This window comes from Dermacentor andersoni, chromosome 4 (assembly GCF_023375885.2).
Source record: "Dermacentor andersoni chromosome 4, qqDerAnde1_hic_scaffold, whole genome shotgun sequence".
NCBI lineage: Eukaryota > Metazoa > Arthropoda > Arachnida > Ixodida > Ixodidae > Dermacentor > Dermacentor andersoni.
This window is the reverse complement of record NC_092817.1, coordinates 159,550,985-159,572,342: the sequence shown is the minus strand read 5'-3', so window position 1 is coordinate 159,572,342 and position 21,358 is coordinate 159,550,985. Positions and strand designations below refer to the sequence as shown.

Below are 21,358 nucleotides of genomic sequence, written 5' to 3'. Positions count from 1 at the left end.
GCTAAATGGCAATAATAAGTGAACTTGTTATTGCTGTCACTCAATTCTTTCTTGGACCATTCAACACAATAAAATGCTATAATTATATGAAAGATCACATGCTATTTATGCAAGCATTGAAATAAGAATTAAAAATGAATTCATAAAACACAGACATTTATTTGGTGTGCTGAAACATTTACAAAACAACTTATAATAAATGCATAAACACTTGATCGCTGTGAAGAAGCAATCAATTATCCACACATGAGCTACCATCATTCACAATTATATGCAAGAAGGCACTGAAAAAGTTGAAAGACCATAATAGTGAAAAAAGATGCAAGAGCTTGTACATACACTTTTCATTTCATTTCATTTATTTTACCCTCAAGGTACATAGTACATTATAGAGGGGAGGGGCTAAGAGAATACAAGGTAAACATCGGTAAAAGTAACTCAAACAAAAAAAAATAAATAACAGCAGTAATAATTCCAAATTTTGAGTTGACATCCGACGATAATAAACAGAGGTACAAAAGATACAAATACAAATGTGATGTACACAATGGTAAAGAGATTCAAAAAAACATAATATGTACAGTAGATTTACAAAATTCATTGTTTTTTTAAACATGATGCTGATGAAAACGGATGAAAACGCTGCAATAGAGAAAGGTACATACACATAGGCAAGACAAATGGTAAGTATATTACAAAAGTTCGTTTTCAAGTGCGTGTTTTCAATGCGTGTTCAAACAGAGGTGACAAGAGGATTAGCCCTAGAGAAACAGATCACATCTTATTGTGCGCTGTTACCACTGGCCTGTGTCGTGAACAATTTGTGTCATGCCACCAAAGCCACGGTGAAAGTTTGGACATTTCAAATATGCCGAGCCGCCCGCAACCGTTAAAATATGCCTAAGAGGGCACTATGTCAAAAAGATGTTCGCCTTTGTGCGAACATTTTTGCCTCCTTCCCCACAGCATGCGCAATGCCCTGATGTCTGTGTGGGCTCGCCTGTGCTGTCTCTTTTCAGCGAGCAAGGTGGTTGAGCTTTGTGCACACATTCACTCTTTCTCCTCTTCCTCGGCAAGGGAGACGCTGGTGGTGTCTGTGTGCGTGCGACAGTGCCTCTCGCTCTGTTGCACCAGTGGCGGTTGGAAAATTCATTGAACTTACTTCTATGTACCAAGCAGCAGCTGCAAACATGGAGTGTGTTCATTCTCTCAGTCTGAGAGAGGGTGTCCCGAAGACGCTATATAAAGGATGCCCCCGCCAAAGACTTCTGCTTCAGCCTTCAGCGCAGGCTAGAGGATGTGTACTCTCCATCAGAAAGCTTGAAAAGCTGGCAACTCCAAAGTGACGTAATTAAAAGTTTTGTTACTCGTTATATCAATCCTCTCGCATTCCTTCCTTCGCCCCTCCCTGCTAGTCAAGCTCCGGACCGCTAGGCCCATGCTACCTCCACTGTCCCTGTGTGCATGGTGTAACAGCACCAAGAAACACTACTAAAGCCACAATTCACGAAGCTCTAGCATATTAACAAAGGTGCAGTTACTAACAAAACGTAACATGACATATTCTAACGATGGCAGATAATGCAGCTGCAAGTATGAAATTCCCCATCTACCAGCGACATAATCTAGCTGCAGAAAGAAGGGAGCAAAAAATGTCAAATGTGAACTTCCCGGGCAAACCCTCATAAAAGAAGCAAAGTGGCTCGGTGAATGATGGAAGTTTAACACGAGGAGTCTTATTAGAATTTTGCCTTATTGGCATCAATAAAGGCACCAGGAAAGAGTGGAAATCCCCGCTCCTTACTCTTAACATCTTTCCAGCACCTACCATTCTTCACTCCTCCATTGGAAGCTCATAAGCCCTTGCTTGATGCTCTTGCGCCAGACCTGGTCGTTGAGCCAATGGACTCTACACACCAATCTATAATTTTTCAGAAATCAGTAACCCTCTTGCTCTTGTTGATATAACACCTTATGATAAAGAGTGTACATACAAAATCTTATGTAAGCACCAACACTTGTGGCATCACATAAAGGAGTATCCCAAGGCCATTGTCACTGTGTTGCGCAGCAAACACATAACAAAAAACGTCCCAGCAGTATTCAATATGGGCAGCTTCAGCCATGTCTTGAAGAGATGGAAGAATTTGTAAGATTGTGCTACAACATTCTCCGAAGTCACTGAGCAGTTCTACAAATACTAAGATCATACAACAAAATTTGTCCTTCTTGGTGCACCAGACTTCTATGCAGCATACTGCACACCTATGTGGACTTCCATTTCAGACTCTATTTAAAACAAAGTAGACCCACACAGCTGGTGACCTACTTAGTGGTATAATGATGCTGTGTCTTCACGTGTGTGCTCGAGTGGCTTGCACAAAGGCTTTAGATGAGATAGTCCAGAAGTATGGTCAAGCAACTATGTGGACATGCAAGTGTTCCTTGAGTTTGTTACTTACGGCATGTTTGATTGGTCAGTTAAGTGATCTGTATGGGAATGCTGCACCAAGTAATTAAGCTAGTGTTATGTGGTGCTTGCGCATGAACTCGATGATAGTGCCTTGAGTTTGAAGAGAATGAGGTGGCGGAGAAAGGCTGCACAAGCTGGCAGTTGGCTTAGCTGCTTCGTACCATTTTTTATTATGCATAACTACACTTGAGCTTATCTTATATGTATGCATAATCCCTGTACCAATAGCAACTAAACTTCACTGCATAAATAACACCGCCCACACTGTGTTATCACCACTAGACCAAGAGTGTTAAAGTTGTCTTGCATGACTTAGCGCTGACAGGGGACTCTAGTATGACCAGTCGAACATGCCATTACATAACAGCTGGGTGAGCAGCACTTGCACTGATATATCATGAGAAGCGAACAAACACTGACACCAAGGACAACATAGGGGAAATCACTTGTGCTTAATAAATGAAATAAAGAAATGATAAATTAATGGAAATTAATGCGGATGAAAAAACAACTAGCCGCAGGTGGGAACCGAACCCACAACCTTCGCATTTCGCATGCGATGCTCTACCAATTGAGCTACCGCGGCGCTGTTTCCCCATCCACTTTTTTGGGTATTTACGTGTCCTAGCAGAACCTTGGGAGTGTTAGCCAGCGCCACCACTCACAGACCTAACATTGTGACTCATGCTTATGGTGGCTCAGGTGTATGTTGAGGTAGCTTCTACGCACGAAGGTCTGAGGGCATAAGTGGCACTGAAATGGCCGCTCACCTGTGTGGGTGCGCAGGTGTTGCTTGAGAACAACCTTCTGTGTGAAGCGCCGAGGGCACGAAGGGCATTGAAACGGCCTCTCCCCTGTGTGGATGCGCAGGTGTTGCTTCAGCGCACACCTTTGGGAGAATCTCTGAGGGCACAAATTGCATTCAAAAGGCCGCTCGCCCGTATGAACCCTAATGTGAGTCTTGAAATTAGACATTTTATCAGTCTTATAGTCACAGAAGTTACAGTGGTGGCGGCGTTCCTGGTGCGACTTGTCACCATCCGCAGTTGCTGGACAGTGGGACTGCATCGATGCTGCACAAAGAAAACAGGACAGATTACCTAATGCATTTCATTCGAAGAAACAAGACTAATTATGAAATACCGAAGATATAATAGAACAGGGATAGTACTGCTAAATATAATCTTTTTCTTCATTTCGGAAGCACTGACGGTGAACTTGAATCACGTCTAACATACTGGCCTGGTTGAACATTTATGATTTTTGCAATATATTTACGTGACTGTTTGATGACCAAGTTTGAGAAATACATACATAATAATGCTAACAAAAATTTATTGAATTGTAATAAATCATAAGGTAAAATAGAGTGCACTATTAGTGCAGGCTGCTGCTGCAGCCAAGTGTGACAGCCCAAATCTTCAGTAACATCGTCATAGTACAGGTACCTAAATAATGCTTAAAGATGTCGAGCTGAGTGTATAAAATAAAAAGGCAGCGTACCATTGAAAGCCACGATTTATCATATTGTGTGCTGTGGTAGACTGTTACACATGATCAATATTTTTATTATTCCAACTTTTTCCTTCTGGAATCGGTACAATATCTTGAAGACATCCTTGATATTCCTCATTTAGGAATAAAACACATAATGTAATTACAACACAAGAGCTGTGTTACTGTCAGCTGAATAAAAACACTTTTAGATGTCAATTCTTGAACCAGGACAATATTTTCTAAGGCTCGGAAGTTTTCTATCTCATAAATACGAAGCCCAATGCCAAAACAAGTAGTCTGCTAATAAGCATATATACCCAAGTCAAAAACTTATTTTCTGGCAGCACAAAATCATACAAATGAAGCCTCCCCTTTTCATTGACTATAATACAAGGGCAACTCCTTTTTTTTAAAAAGCAGGATACAACACAGTACTGTTCCACCCATGACAAAGAGAAAACTTAGACAATACAGTTACGAAGTGAGAGCAGTTACTTTTGGTCAAGCATTCTGCATCATTTCTAGAATTTCTAGTTTTATGGCAGGTACTCATTCCCTCAGCTATCCTCTGTATAACACTCTGTAAAATAAGATTTCTGTAGCCAGCATCTGTCCTGTACCAGACACATTTACTACAATACATTGTGCAAATCTCCGTTTCACATCTAAAACAAATAGCACTGTTCAATGGTCATGTAAATCTGCGTAAGGTGGCAAGATGTTGGTACAGCTTTGCTCTTGTTCATTTTTAATATGTGAACTCTTTTATCATTTCATATTTTCTTTTGAGGAGCACAAAAGACGTGAATAACCTTAACAAACATGTAGTTAAAAGGAACACAATTAAGAAAACGATGAGGTTAACTGCTAAGTGGCAAAACATGATATAATGTTTAGCACTGCAGGAGACCACAGCCCAACACAAGCAGTGCACAAAATCAGTGCACAAATCCGAGGCTTGCAGCACGCTCATTCTTGATGACCAGCAGAGAGCCATGCAAACACATGCACACACAAAGAAAGAACCACAGATTAAACAAAAAAACAATACCAAGAACAATAAAGTACGGAAAATTCACATTGGTGTGGTCGGTACGGCTAACAGAAGCAGTTGCAATACAGAACATTACTAAGTATATCTTATAACCAGATTATATATATTTAATACCTTTTCATATAAACAAACCATGTAAAAAACAGAATGCCACATTATTTATGCAATGCTGCATAAAAGAAAGCAGAATCAAAACTGTTCTTAGTCCACAATTACTGTCCGAGCATTGAGGCTCAAGGAGCAGGGGGATGCCACTTTAAAAGCACCAAAGAAGACAGTAGAAATGAATAAATGACACAATTTTAAAAATATTAAGCAGAATCACACCCGTTTTCAGTAAATTAGCTTTTTTTCATCAGTTGTATTACTTATATTTAAACTTGTAATAAATTAACTTCCACTTGCAATCACTCAACTTCTCCTGGGACACCCAACACAGCTATATGGTAGACACCACAAGATTATATGCTATTAGTAACAAAGAAATCAATGAACACTAAAAAGCGTTCAACAAACGCAGTCACACACCACACAACAATTCTGATGCAGTAAAATTTACAAAGTACATCTAATAAGAGAAATAAATGACCACACCGAAGACAAGGCTGGACACTTCTGTTCCCGATAGGGATGGACACGGAGCAACTCCCTAAGGAGTTTGAACGAGACGCAAAAAGTTTGCGGTAAGGCCCATCGGTCAAGTGCCAAAAGAAGAGTTTCATTTATTCATACACGGTGTGACTGACCTGAGAAAAGAAAGAAAGCAAGAGCATTAGCAGCTTTGCATTGCTGTTGTCTATGTGATTGATATCTGCTGTACATTTAGTACTACGTGAAAAAGTTATTGAATGAAATTTGTATCGTCAAACATTTGTCTGCATTTTGTTTGGGAATATGAAAATTCTGCGTAAATGCACATGGTGGATGGATGATAATAAAAAAACATCTTTCACAATACATGTTAATTTGAGTAACTGACACATCGAAGACAGCAAATCTGTATGAGTCCTCGCAATAGAAGTCTGTTTGCTGACTGCTCTTTGTGATGATTAGCTACCAATGTCTCCTTTAAGAACTTACCTATGCACATGGAAGTTGCATTGCTGGGCCACGCCACCGGCTTTCCCCGCTGCATTATCACAGCTGACATTTAACTAGTTAAAATGCCACACAATGTTGTCTATATGAGAAAGGTATATTCAAGGTAACTTTTACATTAAAATCAGTGAGAATAATGTTTCAAAGTGAAAATTTGAAATTCCAATACTTTTTAATAATCACAACTTTGATTACTAAGATGCACAAACAAAACAACCTCTCAGCAAAAAACCTGCATGATATGCAGCCATGGCCAAATGTGAACGGGAAACTCCAGGAATTAAAGGAAAAATGTTGAGGAAGATGTGGAAGTAAACTCAAGCATTTCGAGAAATGGCCAACTGTGTCTTCATGACAGTATGAGCTTTGCCTAAGAATGAAGTGTGGATAGAGCATTGCTTCAGTCAAGCTAAAGTCAAAGTGACTTGAGATGTGCAAGGTCACTTTCACTTATAGAAAAGCTTTCACAGCTTTCACAAGTTTCAAAATGGCGGAGCATAGCACCGCATTGACGGGAACTTGTTAACGTCCAAATTATTATGTGCAACAAAAGAAAAAGGTTCTAATAGCATAAAAACCAGGTGCACACACAAGTGCATTGACAGTGTTTATGTTCTTAAGAACCTGAAGATAATCTTAAGCTCAAAGAAAGAAAAATCGCATCCAGATTGTACCATAGCAAATAGGACTTCCTTGCAAGGCTGGCCATTAACACCTTAGAGAGACAACTTTCAATTCGCTTTTCATGTGCACACATAAACCTCTCTCAACTGTCAAGAATGTTCAATGTTCAAATGGCCAGTGATATACATGGAGAACACCAACATGTCCCCATTGGAGGCTCAACATTTATTATCATTTATGGTTCATTATTTTACTTCATACACTTCTAACGTGTAGATGATGCTTGAGCCCTTCCAGTTTCTTATGCATTCACATGAAGGAATAGCAGGAGAACATTGCAGCTGTAACTTGCTCTGAACATCTTACAAAAATCTCACTTCTACCTTCAATGTGGATTTAACACGATGGAACTTGTTAATTGAAAATTACCCTAGTTTAGTCCACCATGTGTGCCTACAAGCATTGTAACCTACTTCAACACGGTATACCCGTGTTGTTTGATTATGTGTCTCGTCAGGTAAGGGTTCCATGCAAACAATGCAGCAGTATGGTCACTAACAAAGCACAGTGTATGTTCAGGTTGGACATTTATGAAAAAAGATCTGAGGACATAAGTGGCACTGAAATGGCAACCCACGTGTGTGGAACCTTATGTGTACTATAATAACTTCAACAGTCTTCCAGCTTCGTAGTCGCAGAAATGACATCTGTGGATGGCATCTCCTCCCGTGACTTCTCACTCTTGGGAGTTGCTAGGCAGCTGGAGTGCTTCAGTTCTACACAAAGGAAACAAGACAGCCTGTTTGAGTACATCACTTCCATTTTTGAACAAAAACACAATTTTCAATCAGCTAATCAATCAAATCCATCAACCAATCAATATTATATTGTGTAGCAGCAAATAAAGAGATGCATGAAAAAACATTTGCACCAAAAGCCTATCCAGGTAATATTTGCTCACTGTAGGAAAGCCACAAGCTCGTTAACCCTTTCAGTGTAAGGTTTTTTACAGCAGTGATGCAAGCCTAGCGTCGATTTCTTTTTCTCAGATATTATAAAAGAAGAACATATTTATTTCTGGTTATGCACAAGCAAAAAACTGACACAGGTAATGGCAAACGCACTCCTGGTATGGCCCTCATATTCCTATATGACAAAAGGATTAAAATGCGCGGAAGACTCAAAAACACAACTGTTCACAGTATTCCTTTTCCCCAGGTGTCAAGATCAGAATGCAGTTCATCATCCGAAATTGCCTCTTCGTGAGACGACAAGCTGTTTATTCTGGAGTACAAGGTCGTATTCAAGAGTAGGAAGAGCTGCTGCTCCATTCAACATTTGAAGGCTCCACGCGAACAGCCAGATCAAAGCGATCACATGGCCATGCTCAAGAAAGGGGCGCTTTCTTTTCTTCAAACTCACAAATACTTACAAAAGGACAACCATCATTACTGGAAAGGACGCACGCCATATTGAAGACAGTGGAAAACTAAAAAAATTTTTTTTTTTTAAATCTGTAAACATGTGATAGATACCAGAAACAGGCCCGAGTGAGTCTAGTGCTATGGCACGAATATTTGAATGGAGAATTGCCACTGTAACTGTGCAAAAATTCTGCGAGCCAGAGCAACCCCTCCCATCTGTGGGTGCACACGTTCCGCACGGTGCAACAGTGCCCAAGAAGGAGCGCGTCCTGCAGCCACTGGCAGAGACCCACACTGAGCTAACCCAGAGAAATACACAACAGATGATGGAACCACCTCTGAGATCGGGAAGTTTGTGTTACTGCGGACATACAGACTACAGAACATACGGGTATGTCAGTGATAATGAAAGGGTTAAAGATACATACGTCAATGTAAGCAATGCGTGCTCATTTAACCCATTTGCTGCCAAAGCCGGCGAATTGACGGGCATAGGTGCAGTGGCAATGTTGCCGAAGCCAGCGAATCGCCGGGCTGCTGATTTTAGCATTTTCAGAAGCTCTTGATAGACAGCAGCACCTTACCACCTTATCTGAAGATGCTTGGATATATTACCGATAGATGGTAGTACTGAGCTTTGTCGTTTGAATGCAGTTTTCTATGTTCTCATTTTTTTTCGTGATCGTTTCTGGCGGCAGAAGGAATGGTGTCTAGTGGACGGCAAGCTCTCCACAAGCGCAAGATATTGGATATCCTCTTTGATAGCTGCAACAATGACCAGCCTTAAGGCAATGCCAGGTGTGCAAGCCTAAGGGAAAAAAAAGTGAAAGCCACTGGAAGTGTGAAAATTGTGGTGCTGCTCTGCACATGTCCGAGTGCTTACAAGATTTTTCACACGGTGAAACACCTGTGACTTCAAAAAAACTTCACAGAATAAAGTGGGGATATTCTCAAATGCCAATGAAAGTATCTTTATAAGTGTCCAGCAAATATTTTGCACAGGTGCTCATGACGCACAGAAAGGTGAGCATGTGGCACGCGCGCGCGCTTTCGATTAAAAGATTTGCTATACGGATGGCCTGCACGTGCGCGCGGTGGGTGCCAGCGAATGGGTTAACAGGAGAAATTTACTGAAAAACACCCTATTGGTCAATGGTCATGACCAAATGATTTATAGCGTTTGATATCAGAGACACAAGTGCTCACAAGCAAGCCCAATGTTTCTGGCAACATTTATTATAACGTGAATAGAATCCAAGGTTATGTACGAAGAAACTGCATGCCTCAGTTGTTCTCATAGAGATTTTGCAAATTTGAAGAGTTACACAGTCTAGTTAACCTCCCTGCCTTTCTGTCTTCCCTTCTCTCTCTCTCTGAAGAGTTACAATACCATTAGTTGCTTGTCTAGCATGTAGACATAGAAATGTCAATGTGTTATTATGAAAGGGGGGCTTGTGTCAAATGCCTTTATACTACACAAGCTATCTTCTACTTTTACAAATGAGATAAACAAAAGCACACGAAACTCATTAAAGGTACACAAAAGGCAAACATTAAGTTGAGCTAGTTTGAAAGAATGCATTTCTGTAGTAACAAATTCTTCATTCATAATGAAAACGTACCTTTTGTAAGCTAGAAAATAACGAAAATAGAAAATCAGAAAGGTGCCATCTATTGTCAACTTTGGTACCTTTTACGTGCGGCTTCAGCGCTTCTGAATCACAGAGAGCGGTGGCGACCCGTCACTGCGCTTTTCTGTTTGCATGGGCTGAGGTGGCAACGTGTGGCAATCGGCCACCCTGCCGGCTCCAGCAGCAAGGGGCACAAGTTACTGCAACTGGTAACCTCAACCTAAGCAGTGTCACTAAGTGACTCACGCAAGCTGAACGCCTACACCCACCGAGCAGTATGCTTTGTATATATCGCTAAATAAAGAGTATACGAAAGACATAACAATGGCATAGAGGGTGGTCACAGGGAGATGACGTCAAGTTGTTGCCGTTGGTGTCTGTGGTTCAAATTGAGAAGTGGCAGCAGGTCCTTCAACGACATTTTCCTAGGCAAGAAATTTATATATTGGCATGTAGAAAACGATAACACACTTCTAGATGAGTACTCTGTCAATCTAGCTCAACTTAATACTTTCCTTTAGTGTCCATTTGAATGGGATTTCACTCAAATGCTCGCCAACAAAAACACCGTATTGTTCTTAGAGCTTCTTTCAGCAGTTATATTAAGTCTATCAAAAAGGATAAGTACACTAATTCCCATGTTTCAGAACAGTCAGGCAACATTGAAGCAAATACGCATACAGAGACGAAAGTAAACTGTGTGGAAAATACTGCTGGGATCTGATAAAGGTGTAACAAATAAAACTTTTGCAAACACTTTAGACTTACTCTTTCTGATGTAAATGACACTCCAAAGGAATCCTTCAGTTATTGTTAAAAGTGAAAACTCCCTCCAGCAAATGGTTGTCCAAGGTTAGATTAAACTATGTAGTCTTATTATTATGTAGGAATTGCGTATTTCATTTTATCAGTGTTCAGCACCACATGATTTTTTGAAAACCAATAGATACTGCAACCACTTAAGATAATGTCCAGCAACTCTGAGACTGTGTTGCCATTGTATACTAGGTTGTGCCATCACACACTTTGATTAAAGGACGAGCAAGATCATTGATGTGCAAGAAAAAGCAAATGGAGCTAGAGGCTCTGCGATGCACCACAGCTTAAATACCTTTCAGGCATTGTACAGTTTAAATGCCCTTATGACAAGCCAAGACAAGGGAAAGTTTAACAATATTTACCGACTACAACTTGCCTGCCTTCATGATTGAGAGCGAGTTTCCAACTATAGCACAAGATTTTAGTTTTTCTAAGATTATGAAATGGCAAAACATATCAAATGCCTTTCTGAAGAATGAAAAGATTGGCAACACAATATTCTTTTTTTAGGGAAGAAATTGATTGTTTGATAAAGGGTTGAAATGCAATGCTAGTGTACTTACATGCTTCGATACTACATTGCTGGGGTCATAGCATATAATTATGCAAGCGAAATGTGTTCAACTGTAATGCAATAACTTAGAAAAGGATGCCAAGGGGGCCACCAAAGCATTTTTCAAGTCATCGTCTTTCTACTGCAGGTTGCGTAGACTGATGGTTAAAGATGCTTCTAGTATGGGTCAAAGCCTGATTACAAAATATTTAACGTTCTAATCTGGCAATCAAGTCACTACGTCGCTGGTAACTACGATTGCTCAATGGCATTTGCTGGAAGCATTTGTGTGAGAATCAACATAGCCACTCACTCATCCTTGATTGATAAAATCCAAGTTGCAGTTAACCTCTGCACTGCAGAAAAAATGTGATCCATTAAGATAAATTAAGATTTGATTCTACTTTTGTTTGGTGTGCTTTTTATTTTAGTGCAAACAAACAGTCATAAAAAAAAAGTGCGCACATAAGTAGCTTCTTGCCTTCCGAGTGTTGATCAGGCAATGCTAGTTTCTCACTTTGGTGCATTGTTGGCACAGCCTTTTCACTCACATTGCTATGCTGAGCAGCCTGGGCAGGCTGTGAAAGAAGAAGAGAGACCTTGTACACTCCAAGTGTGCTCAAGTGGTAGTGGCAACCACACCTCATTACTTACAGCAGCCTTCCCTCCAATAGTTTAAACACGATGGCGTGGTGCGGCTCCATCTGGTTAAGGCCGTATTCTAAACCGTTCAGCTTCCGCGAAAGTTTCGCCACCGCAAAACTCACGTTCAGTAAATCAAGCAACTGCTTAACCGTGACGTTAGCGTGCACTACCAACACGCGCTGTCAAACTCTTCACATCGCATGAGAGAGCGCACCGTGCGAGTGCAGAGCGGCTCGGGTGTGTTGTTTTCGAGTGTAGTGGCCGCAGTACAGGTTCTGCTCACTGACTGCAATTGGTTACGGCCACTTTAGGTGGAATAGTGGAATAAAGAAGTGTAAAATGTTTTATTTTAAATGAATCCACAAATATCGCCGCGAAAAAACGCGTGTAAGACGCCACCAAGAAGACTACTATAAACTACCACCTATCTTATCTCTAGTACACTCCACCACCAACCGAACACCAAAAGACGCCAAAGCACATGTTTGTTTATTCAATTTATGGCAAGAGCACCCATTGACACCATGACATTAAAATGACGTAGGCCGGAACTACTAGATGGCACTGCTTATTTTCCGGTTTTGTTAAAACAGCCATTCATGGTGCGCCGTTGGCGGAGGCGTGGCCAAGGCGATAGTTTCGCGGAAGGCAAACGTTTCAGAATCCGGGCCCTGGTTCGTTACCATTTTAACGGCGCGAGTGATTAGCGCATTGGAGTCCATGAGCACAGTACAGGGAACCATGGAATGCCAACTTCCAGTGCACAGGCACTTGAAGCACTTGCTATTGGCAGCAAAGGGTTACGTCAGTGGGTGAGAGAAACGGGGATGGGAGGCCATGCAAAATTCAAGCTAAGGCATGAATTCTTTTTTTCTTGATGAAATTTATTGGCAGCATAACGTTGGACTGCATACCTCTATGCTGCCATTCTTGGAGCATTTAAGCCCCCAACCATCCACCTACACAACATACGACCGAGAAATGGTGCTTTGAAAAGACATGACCGAGAAATAGTGGTTTGAAAAGTGTTCAAGGGCCCCTTTAATAGTACGTAAGTTTGTTAGGCAGCTCTATAGTCTGTACATGGGAGTCAACTTGGAAGCTTATGGTATATATGGGTCTGAATACACGGCACAGCCGACATAAATTTAACTATACTTGCACTGACAGCAATCCGTATGTCCGGGAGTTGCATCTGAATAGCTCTATCAATAGTTTAATAAAAAGAGATCTGATTTCTTCTACTTTTATGTTCTGAAAACACCAATTAATATTGACCTCTCTCTTGAGCCCTGGCAGTGGGAAGATCAGTTGCGCATTGCTTATATGTGTTTTCAACATGTTTCAAAACGTAAACATTGAAATCATAGCCCATCTTTATGAATGAACTATATCACTAACTGTATCTAACTAACTGTATCAGTAGCAACGTCATTGCAATTTAATTCCTATTACAACATTTACTATTTGTCACATTGCAAGGGTCTCTCATCTGCACCTCAACCTTAGTAATTATATGGTTGCTGAAGGCACAAAATCACCTTAGTCGCAATTGTGCTGTCCTGCTCTATGGTGCACGCGAGGTTTCTGGACGGAGGGTCAAAAGGCCTCTGGAAACATGGAGTGCATTTTGGCTGCAACATTGACGAAGTAAAGCCAACGCATTGCCACCATTGCATTCAGTCAGCTCGGTAGCAGGGCCAGTTCTGCCTCCCACTGCTAGCATGAGCATTTTCCTCACGCCACGCCAGTATAAGCACACTAGTGATCCTGTTGATCTGCCATGTGCATAAACTGCTGCAAGTGCACCGAGCAGTTATGTTACCCAATCAGACTGCTACAATCGATCACGACTGAGCCTCATCCAGATCAAATTACATGGTCACAGGTGGCTACATTGCTGAAGCAAGAAGGAGCCGATCGCCGTGGAGGATTTTGATTCCAATTGGGCTCGAGTGCAATCGAAAGTGGCCAAGCGATAACATTATAATATTGCACTGGGCGTCGACCTCATCCCGCCTGTATATGCAAGGGCGCTGTTACTTCTACTCAGTAGGAGCTGCCTTGCCTTATGCGTCGTGTCAATAGGCTGAACCTGTGCATAATTAAACACCATCCAAGGTCAAATCTAAAAAACGTTGATGAAGCACGCATAATCTGAAGAATCCACATCACCATAATACAGCGCTAAACATCGCTGTCAGTGCTTCGCCCTTTGGGTGAAACTGGCATTTTTTTACAGCGAAGCTGTTTATGCAGACCCTGTGCCATCATTGTTGGATTTCGCCGAAACTATCACCATCAGCAATGGCTTAAGCGTCGTATTCTTTCACAGCTGGCTTGTTGGCACCCCCTAGCGCTACCGCGCCAGCGCACTTCTGCCACTGCTCCCGTGTTCGTCATCGTCTGCCACAGATGGCTCCATTGGCATTCGTCAGCCTAGCGTAGAACTTCACTTCTCTTGTGTCATAATAATGGGCAGGCTGCTTTTACGGTGGTAGTATGAGCCATTGCTTAAGGGTGTATGAGCATTGTCTTACGCGACAGACCGATTTAATTTTGAAGCAATTTTGAAGAATCGCAAGCAGTAATGCCGGGCAGATGCTGCTAACCAAACCACCAAGCGAACTGGAGACATTGAACGCAAGCGACAATGGCAGACTGTGGGTATACCATCACTAACGTCACTCTCGCCGTTGCAGCGTGTGTGTAACTTGGAGCACTGCATTGGCCCGGGCTGGCCCGAAAGCCAAGGGCCTGGCCAGCTATCTCTATTGAGGGCCCGGGCCGGGCTTGGGTCGAGCCAGGGCCTTGGTCAGTCCCGTAATAGACCATGGTCTCTTTCAGGTGCGTAATAGGCCGGGTATGCTATTGGTTACTTTTGAAACTACCTACTATAAGAAGGAAAAACTTTATTTCATCCACGATAGGTGGGGTGATTAGGCATGGTTTCTTCAGGTGGGCCAGATGGCCATCAATCGACGTTTGATGGTGACCTCTTCAGCTCATTCTACGGCCTGGAGTTAGGCATCCAGACTAGAACTGCGCAGCACCGCATACCATCCTTCAGGTGAGGGAGAGGCCATCATGTTAGGAGGAGGCTTGTCCTCCTTGCAGTCCCATATGTGATTCAGTGTTGCTAGTTCCCCACATAATCTACAGAGTGGACTCAGCCACATGGGCACAGCCAAACTATCTCTAGAAAATGTTCTGTGCCGCGGATGGTATCTTCACAATTATCGACAATTGGAGCATGCTTTGCTTGTGCTCAAAAGCTAACGGGCCGAGCCGCGCTACATCGGGCTGAGCCTAAATCTTTCGGGGTATGGCTCAGGTTTGAAACTACTGAGTCAGGATCAGGCAGGCTGTCCATAGCACTTTCAGGCCTGGGTCAGACCCGGGCCTCAAAAAAATGGCCCATGCAGTGCTCTAGTGTAACCTCATTAAGAAACACAAAGATGTCAATTGTCAAACCAATCCAACCAATCATCAAAATGATTGCAGCACCTGCGTCTCCAGTGGTGGGCCTTGCACCTAACATACGGAGCTTTGGATTAGTGGTTCTGCATATTCCATCCCAGTTACAACTATGAGAAGACCACGAGTTTTGCGTACTCCTGAGGAAGAAGCTGCCTACCGTAGCGTCAGTGAGAGTTGGCTCGTGAATGGGCTCATCGTCGTAGGGCGTGCCTCACGTGCAAAAGAAAACACTCCTAAAGAATGCTCACCATGCGAAGCATGCAAAAGCGAAAATGAGGTGAAAGAATGGTTAAACAAAAGATTTACAATAGGTACGTTCGATTTGCCAATTGCACCACTTGAACAAGTTCACCAGGTGTCGCACCGTCCCAGGAAGCACACAGCTAGCTAACAGACGTCTTCTTTCCAGCTTGATCTAGGTAAGGCCACAACTAGTAGCCATCTTTTGTAAGCTGTAATCTAGACCTAGACCTCTACAAGCCAGCTGGTAGCTCAGCTAATGCTCCCTTCACTTACGGCTAACAGCCACCTTGGTAAGCACCGCTGTAGCTGTGGTTTAGACATTAAATGTGCAAGCTTGTTTCAGCTTCACAGAAGCTACAGCTAGCTCTACTTACCATGCTTACGATTCTGGAAGGTTGAATTATTATACATGTCACCACAAAAGCACAAGAAAGGCAATGCCCACAGTAAAATTTTGACTCTGACTGTGGTCAGAGTCTTTCTTGTGCCAAGTTAATTCCAAACCAGATGAGCTGTTCTCAAGCCCTTGATTTCATGCCATTGTAATAGTGCACAAATGCCAAATTTATAATAATTTAAAGAAGTAATAAATACAGTGAAACAAAATATGTTTTGTCAATACATAGCACCAGTACCGAAATAGTTACACCAACATTTACAAAGAAACCTATTTGTGCTCTATATATTTTTCTCCCACACCTTGTTTGTAAACTGTAAGACTAAAAACACATGCAACTGTAAGCATTTCAAGTGATCACATGGCGTCACGACTAGCCAACTTTATAGTGTAGCAAAGTTGGTAATGAAACACTATCGGAGCTTTTCATACAAATTATGACATCTGCCACTATGCATGAACAGTGGAAAAGGCGACTTTTCATTATGCCCCTTCATTTTTAAGAACTTAAAATGCAGCTAAAACAAGTGTAGGAGTTCAGCCTAAGCACACACAGAGTGCACATAATGCATTGCACTTTACTCATTTTGTTCAGCCAATTTCAACGTTCGGGCACATCTGTAAATAGTCACATGTTTTCAGAACAGAAAGGATTATTGTTATGCGATACTAGTGGATCAGTAGTAGCATACTATACCATGCGTGCCTGCTATAGCAGTGTACTTAATAAGCATGTCTGTCTGACATATTCCAACATATGTATGATTCTATTTTCCCTGTTCCACAGGCCATCAGTAGATTTCACAGTATGTGCATCTTATGTGCCAGTTGACTTGCACTGATATGAAAATGCGTGGACCCACATGCAAAAACACCACATGCAAAAACAACACATACCAACTACAAGACCGAACCCAGCCAATAAATACCACTACCTACTCAGGCAAACTGCACTGTAAACAGTTGCATGTGTGGAGAGTGCACTTTAAGGAAGATAAAAGAGCATGCAGAAAGGCTGTTTCCTGTTTCTACAAGGACACAACCTTGCATAATGGCTCATAGATGCTTAAAGGAGCAGTAAAAATGCAGTTTATTTCTTAAATACAAATCTGATTCAGTATGGTTGCTATGAATATGACTAATACAGCGGGTCCTTAGTAAAGTCAACTTCTTTACAGAGAACTTGCACAATGCTATCACAATGCTATCTTTACATTAACTAATGTTCTAAGACTTATTTAGCCTAAATCATGGCTGCAAGAACTGTAGCATGGTCACACCAAACACAGTCGTGGTGCTATCAAAAGTTACCAATTGGAATTACAACTGAACTGTGGATGGCCTATCACAAAAAGCCTATTGTGGGCCCAGGAGCCATGTTTCGATTAAGAGGCCCACCATTCCTGCTAACCGGAAAGGCTTGATTTTTCACCCTAGAATACTCTTGCAATCTTCTATGGATAAGTGGGACTCCCATGCAGAAATTTTGTCGATGATATCACAGCTACGGAACTTCCTTCTTCGTGCCACCTGAGGGAAAGATGCAGCTGCTTACACAGGGTTGGCAGGCTCAATGGTTTCTAGTATACTAAATGATTTAAAAGAAGACATCAACAATGTAAAAAAAATTGTGCATCCAAATTACTTTCTTTTAAAATAAATTAATGCACCTAGGAGAAATTCAATAAGGGAGTAATGACACCAATATTTTTTTGCCACACCATTGTGCTTCTTTAGGTAGTTGCCAGCCCTACAATTATGACCTGGAGCCTCATTTCCTTGAGCAGCACAAATAATTATTACACCAGGATTTACGCAGCTAGTTTAATTAACATGTACTCCAAGTGAAGCACAATTTTATACGTGAAGCAGGAGACTTACCACATCACCAAAGGCATAGTTGGAATTCACATGGTGTCACAAACAATTCAAGCATGAGACAGATGACACAATGCAGCAGCCAACGGTGATATAATGACCTTGTCCCTGAAAGTCAAATCTGTCCTTTCAATTACGTGCTTCTCTTTAAAATGCAGGAGGACTCTCTCCCGTGTTATCCTGTCGCGTGTTGAATGATCTCTGTTTTTGCAGCATGGTCACAGTTTATGTGTAGACATCAGTTGTGTCTGGTACCATGAGACTGCCACATCGAGTATTGGTGACACGAATACACTTCTGTTTCACGTCCAAACACACACACTTTGTGCATGTTTTGAGCTGTCACATTAAAGGTAATGTATCAACTAATAATATTTCTGTGTTATTACACAATTGAAGCTCTATAGCATAATTACGAGTTGACAGCTATCCACTCTTGGTATAAAATCGAGATGAACATATTGCGGTACACTCCTAAAAGAACAAATCACTATGTCGTTAGCATAAACAATGACAAACAACCTTGTGATCACCTTTCTGTGTCAAATTCAGATTGGATATTGCAATCTTCAAAAGGGAAAGGCAATTTTCCTTACTCACAAATAGCACAACATAAATCTCCCTTTCCTCATGCTGACAGCATCTAAACATTGCAATTTGGCAAGCTAGAGTTCAGACTTATATTTATAACTAAATTATTTCCCACCAATAAAGGGAAGCATAGCTCACTTTCATATAAGCCAGAAAACACAGTAAGAATTCTATGCAATTAAGGTTATTGCTTTTTTGCAATGTTGTATATCATTTTCATAAACAGTACTCCTTTTGCTCTGTTAACAGTAACAAGTGTTTGTGTGCCTTCAGATATTCCTTTGTATTCCCTGTGCCTTCAATATTGTGTAACATGGTAATCTTTTTATAGCACTGTTCCTGTTGGAAATTTGTACTTTTTATACCTTTACTGTTTAATATGCCCCCCCTTATTTTATGCCCTGCCATAGGGCCTGTAAGGTTTTTTTGAATAAATAAATGTGTCACATTTACCTTTGAGGCACAGATGATGCTCAAGCAGCAGCGTTGTCAGCCAGTCTGCCACTGTTTTGACAGAATGTGACAGCATAGTAGCTCAAGTTGGGTCGTCCCTAGCCACCTCTGAAATTCAGAAAACGTTGATCAGCTGATGCAGGTAGCACGAATGACTACTTAAATTAGAATAGCAAAATTATAGCACATTGGCTATTAAAGCCTTAAGCTGCACTGGCTTATGTGAAGGAACCAGTTGAAATGTGACAGCTCACAATTCAACAAACAAAATGGGCCTTGTAAAATTTTAACCTTGTTTCTTGTCTAAAATTTATTGTCATTGCTTTCTCTCTGCAGCCAAATTAACTCTACATTACTTCAAGCTCACATTCCATGACAGCTATGAATCCATCCAAGATTTTTCCCTTGTAGTGAGAAAGGTAGAATGTCGTATGAACAGTGACAGCTAACACAAAACTTCAAATGCGAGTTCCGAGTGAAGACAGGTGCTCCGAAAGAAAAAAGATTCATATGCCCGGAATTACAAAAATAGAAAAAGATGCAGGCTACCTATCGACTGCACACTACTCTGTGACAACACTGCAAGCGACACAGCTGTTTTGACTGTCAGATGGGATAGTGCAGCGCAGATACCATTCAACAAAAACACAATAAAGCGCAACTGACTGTTATGGTATTTTACATAAAATAATAATTTTAAATACATTATCCAGATTAAACCAATACACGCAAAAGTAATTCAAAGTTCAGCATGATTTGCAAACACGCTATTTGCATTTCACACAGGTAAAATGAAACGAGTTGCACATTACTAAACTCCTTAACCATGGAATTGTAAGTTACATTTAGCTAGTGCGTAAAGGTGGTATTTCTTGCACTCAAAATAGCATGCAGTGCCAAATTTTTGCGCCACATTAAAAGTCCCAATTCTCATGAAATGTTACATACATACGCATATGTTGCATATGTATGCTTATGAGGTGCTGATGATTTTGTTTAAGTATATTTTTACTCCCCTGTGTCTTCCATTGAAACAGCATCATAAACTTCTGGTCTTTACTGTCATCAGAATAGAGGCTTGGCGGGCTTGTTGGTACGAACACATACATGTGCCCCTTTTCTGTGTCCCGCTATTTGCTAAAGTATGTGTTAATGTCATCATTGTACAAAAGAGGGCTCAGCTACAGGCGACCGTTACATTCGGCGACCGCACTTGTTTGCTGCCTGCCGTTGGTGTTGTTTGCATTGCCTTCAGTGGAGTGGACGCACTTCCATGAACTATATATGTGGGGTCATTAGCAGATTTTTCTCAATTTGGGAGGTCAACAAACGGTGTTGAGGGGACTTTCATGCTATAGCGATATTTCGTGGTTTCGTTTATTTTTCGTCTGTGGTCGCAACCTGTTTGTGCCAATTACGCCATCATGTTTTAATACACCGATGCATATTGATGAATATAGCATCGCAACCGCAGATCGAGTCGGCAACGGAACTACACAGCTCCCGTCGTAGCCTCAAAGTCAGTACCACATTCAAGTTGCAAAGAGGCAAAAAAAAAACAATGCTGCTAACATAAAGAAAAAGCTTGCAATCCGAAACAGCCTCTGTCGATAACTGCATGAACGCGACAATCCAAAACGTTAACTGACGTTCGTGCCATTAAAACTGTGCAACATGATTTACAGCAAAGTAGGAACCCTTCAATCATATAATAAAATGACTTACTGAACCGAAATAAAGCAGTGTTGTTGCTGCCGCTCTTGCAAACACGGTCCCCATGTTACAGTGGCTATTCTAGCCACTGTACCCATGTTCTTGAGCTGTCACAAGTTCGCGGTGCCGCCATGCGCGGAGGGCTCCCCGTCCTCCTCTGTCTTCTGCATTGGATTGGCGCGACTCGCTACGTGCTTGTGCTCGCATTTCCGAGCACAGATTGGTGTATGCCTGCTTTTCGCAGTAGGCCACTGGGCTTTTATCAGGTCGCTTGCTGCTCGCGCTAAAGGCGTCGGCTAGCGCAGACGTGCTTTTTGCCGCGCGTGTACCGTGCATATATACGCACGCAGGAATGCCGTAAAACGTGCAAGCAAATGGACAGGAAACTACGTTTTTTCCCCCTGTACTTTGTGATGTACCTGCACACTGGGTAGCGCCAAGCGATGGTTTCTTGGTAACGATGGTTTGTGGAAGCTTCGTTTTCAAGTTCAAATCAAGTTTACAACGCTGTAACTCAGCTAGGAATAGTGATATCACAATGCTGTGAATCGCATATGATAGTAAATCATATATGATTTACTATCATAGTAAAGCGGACAAAATTGACATGTTACACATGAATCTAAAAAAAACATTCAGTAATATGGAAATACAGCTTTTGCAAAAGCCTCGTAAACAACGTAACAAATTCATCTAAGAAATAAATTAACATAACGAATTTGTCCGCTTTGAATGATCTAATGAATGCCGTTTACACAACCGCGATATCTGTCAAACTTCGTGCT

The 21,358-nt window shown here is 41.5% G+C and overlaps 1 long non-coding RNA gene across 1 annotated transcript; it reads right to left on the bottom strand.

Annotated features, from left to right (window-relative positions):
- Positions 1-139: 139 nt before the first annotated feature.
- Positions 140-20,757, bottom strand: LOC129386511 (uncharacterized). The gene is made up of 3 exons (XR_008613882.2): positions 20,586-20,757; positions 18,861-18,968; positions 140-7,522 (listed from the first exon to the last, which is right to left on the bottom strand). It is a non-coding gene; the product is annotated as an uncharacterized lncRNA (long non-coding RNA).
- Positions 20,758-21,358: the final 601 nt, after the last annotated feature.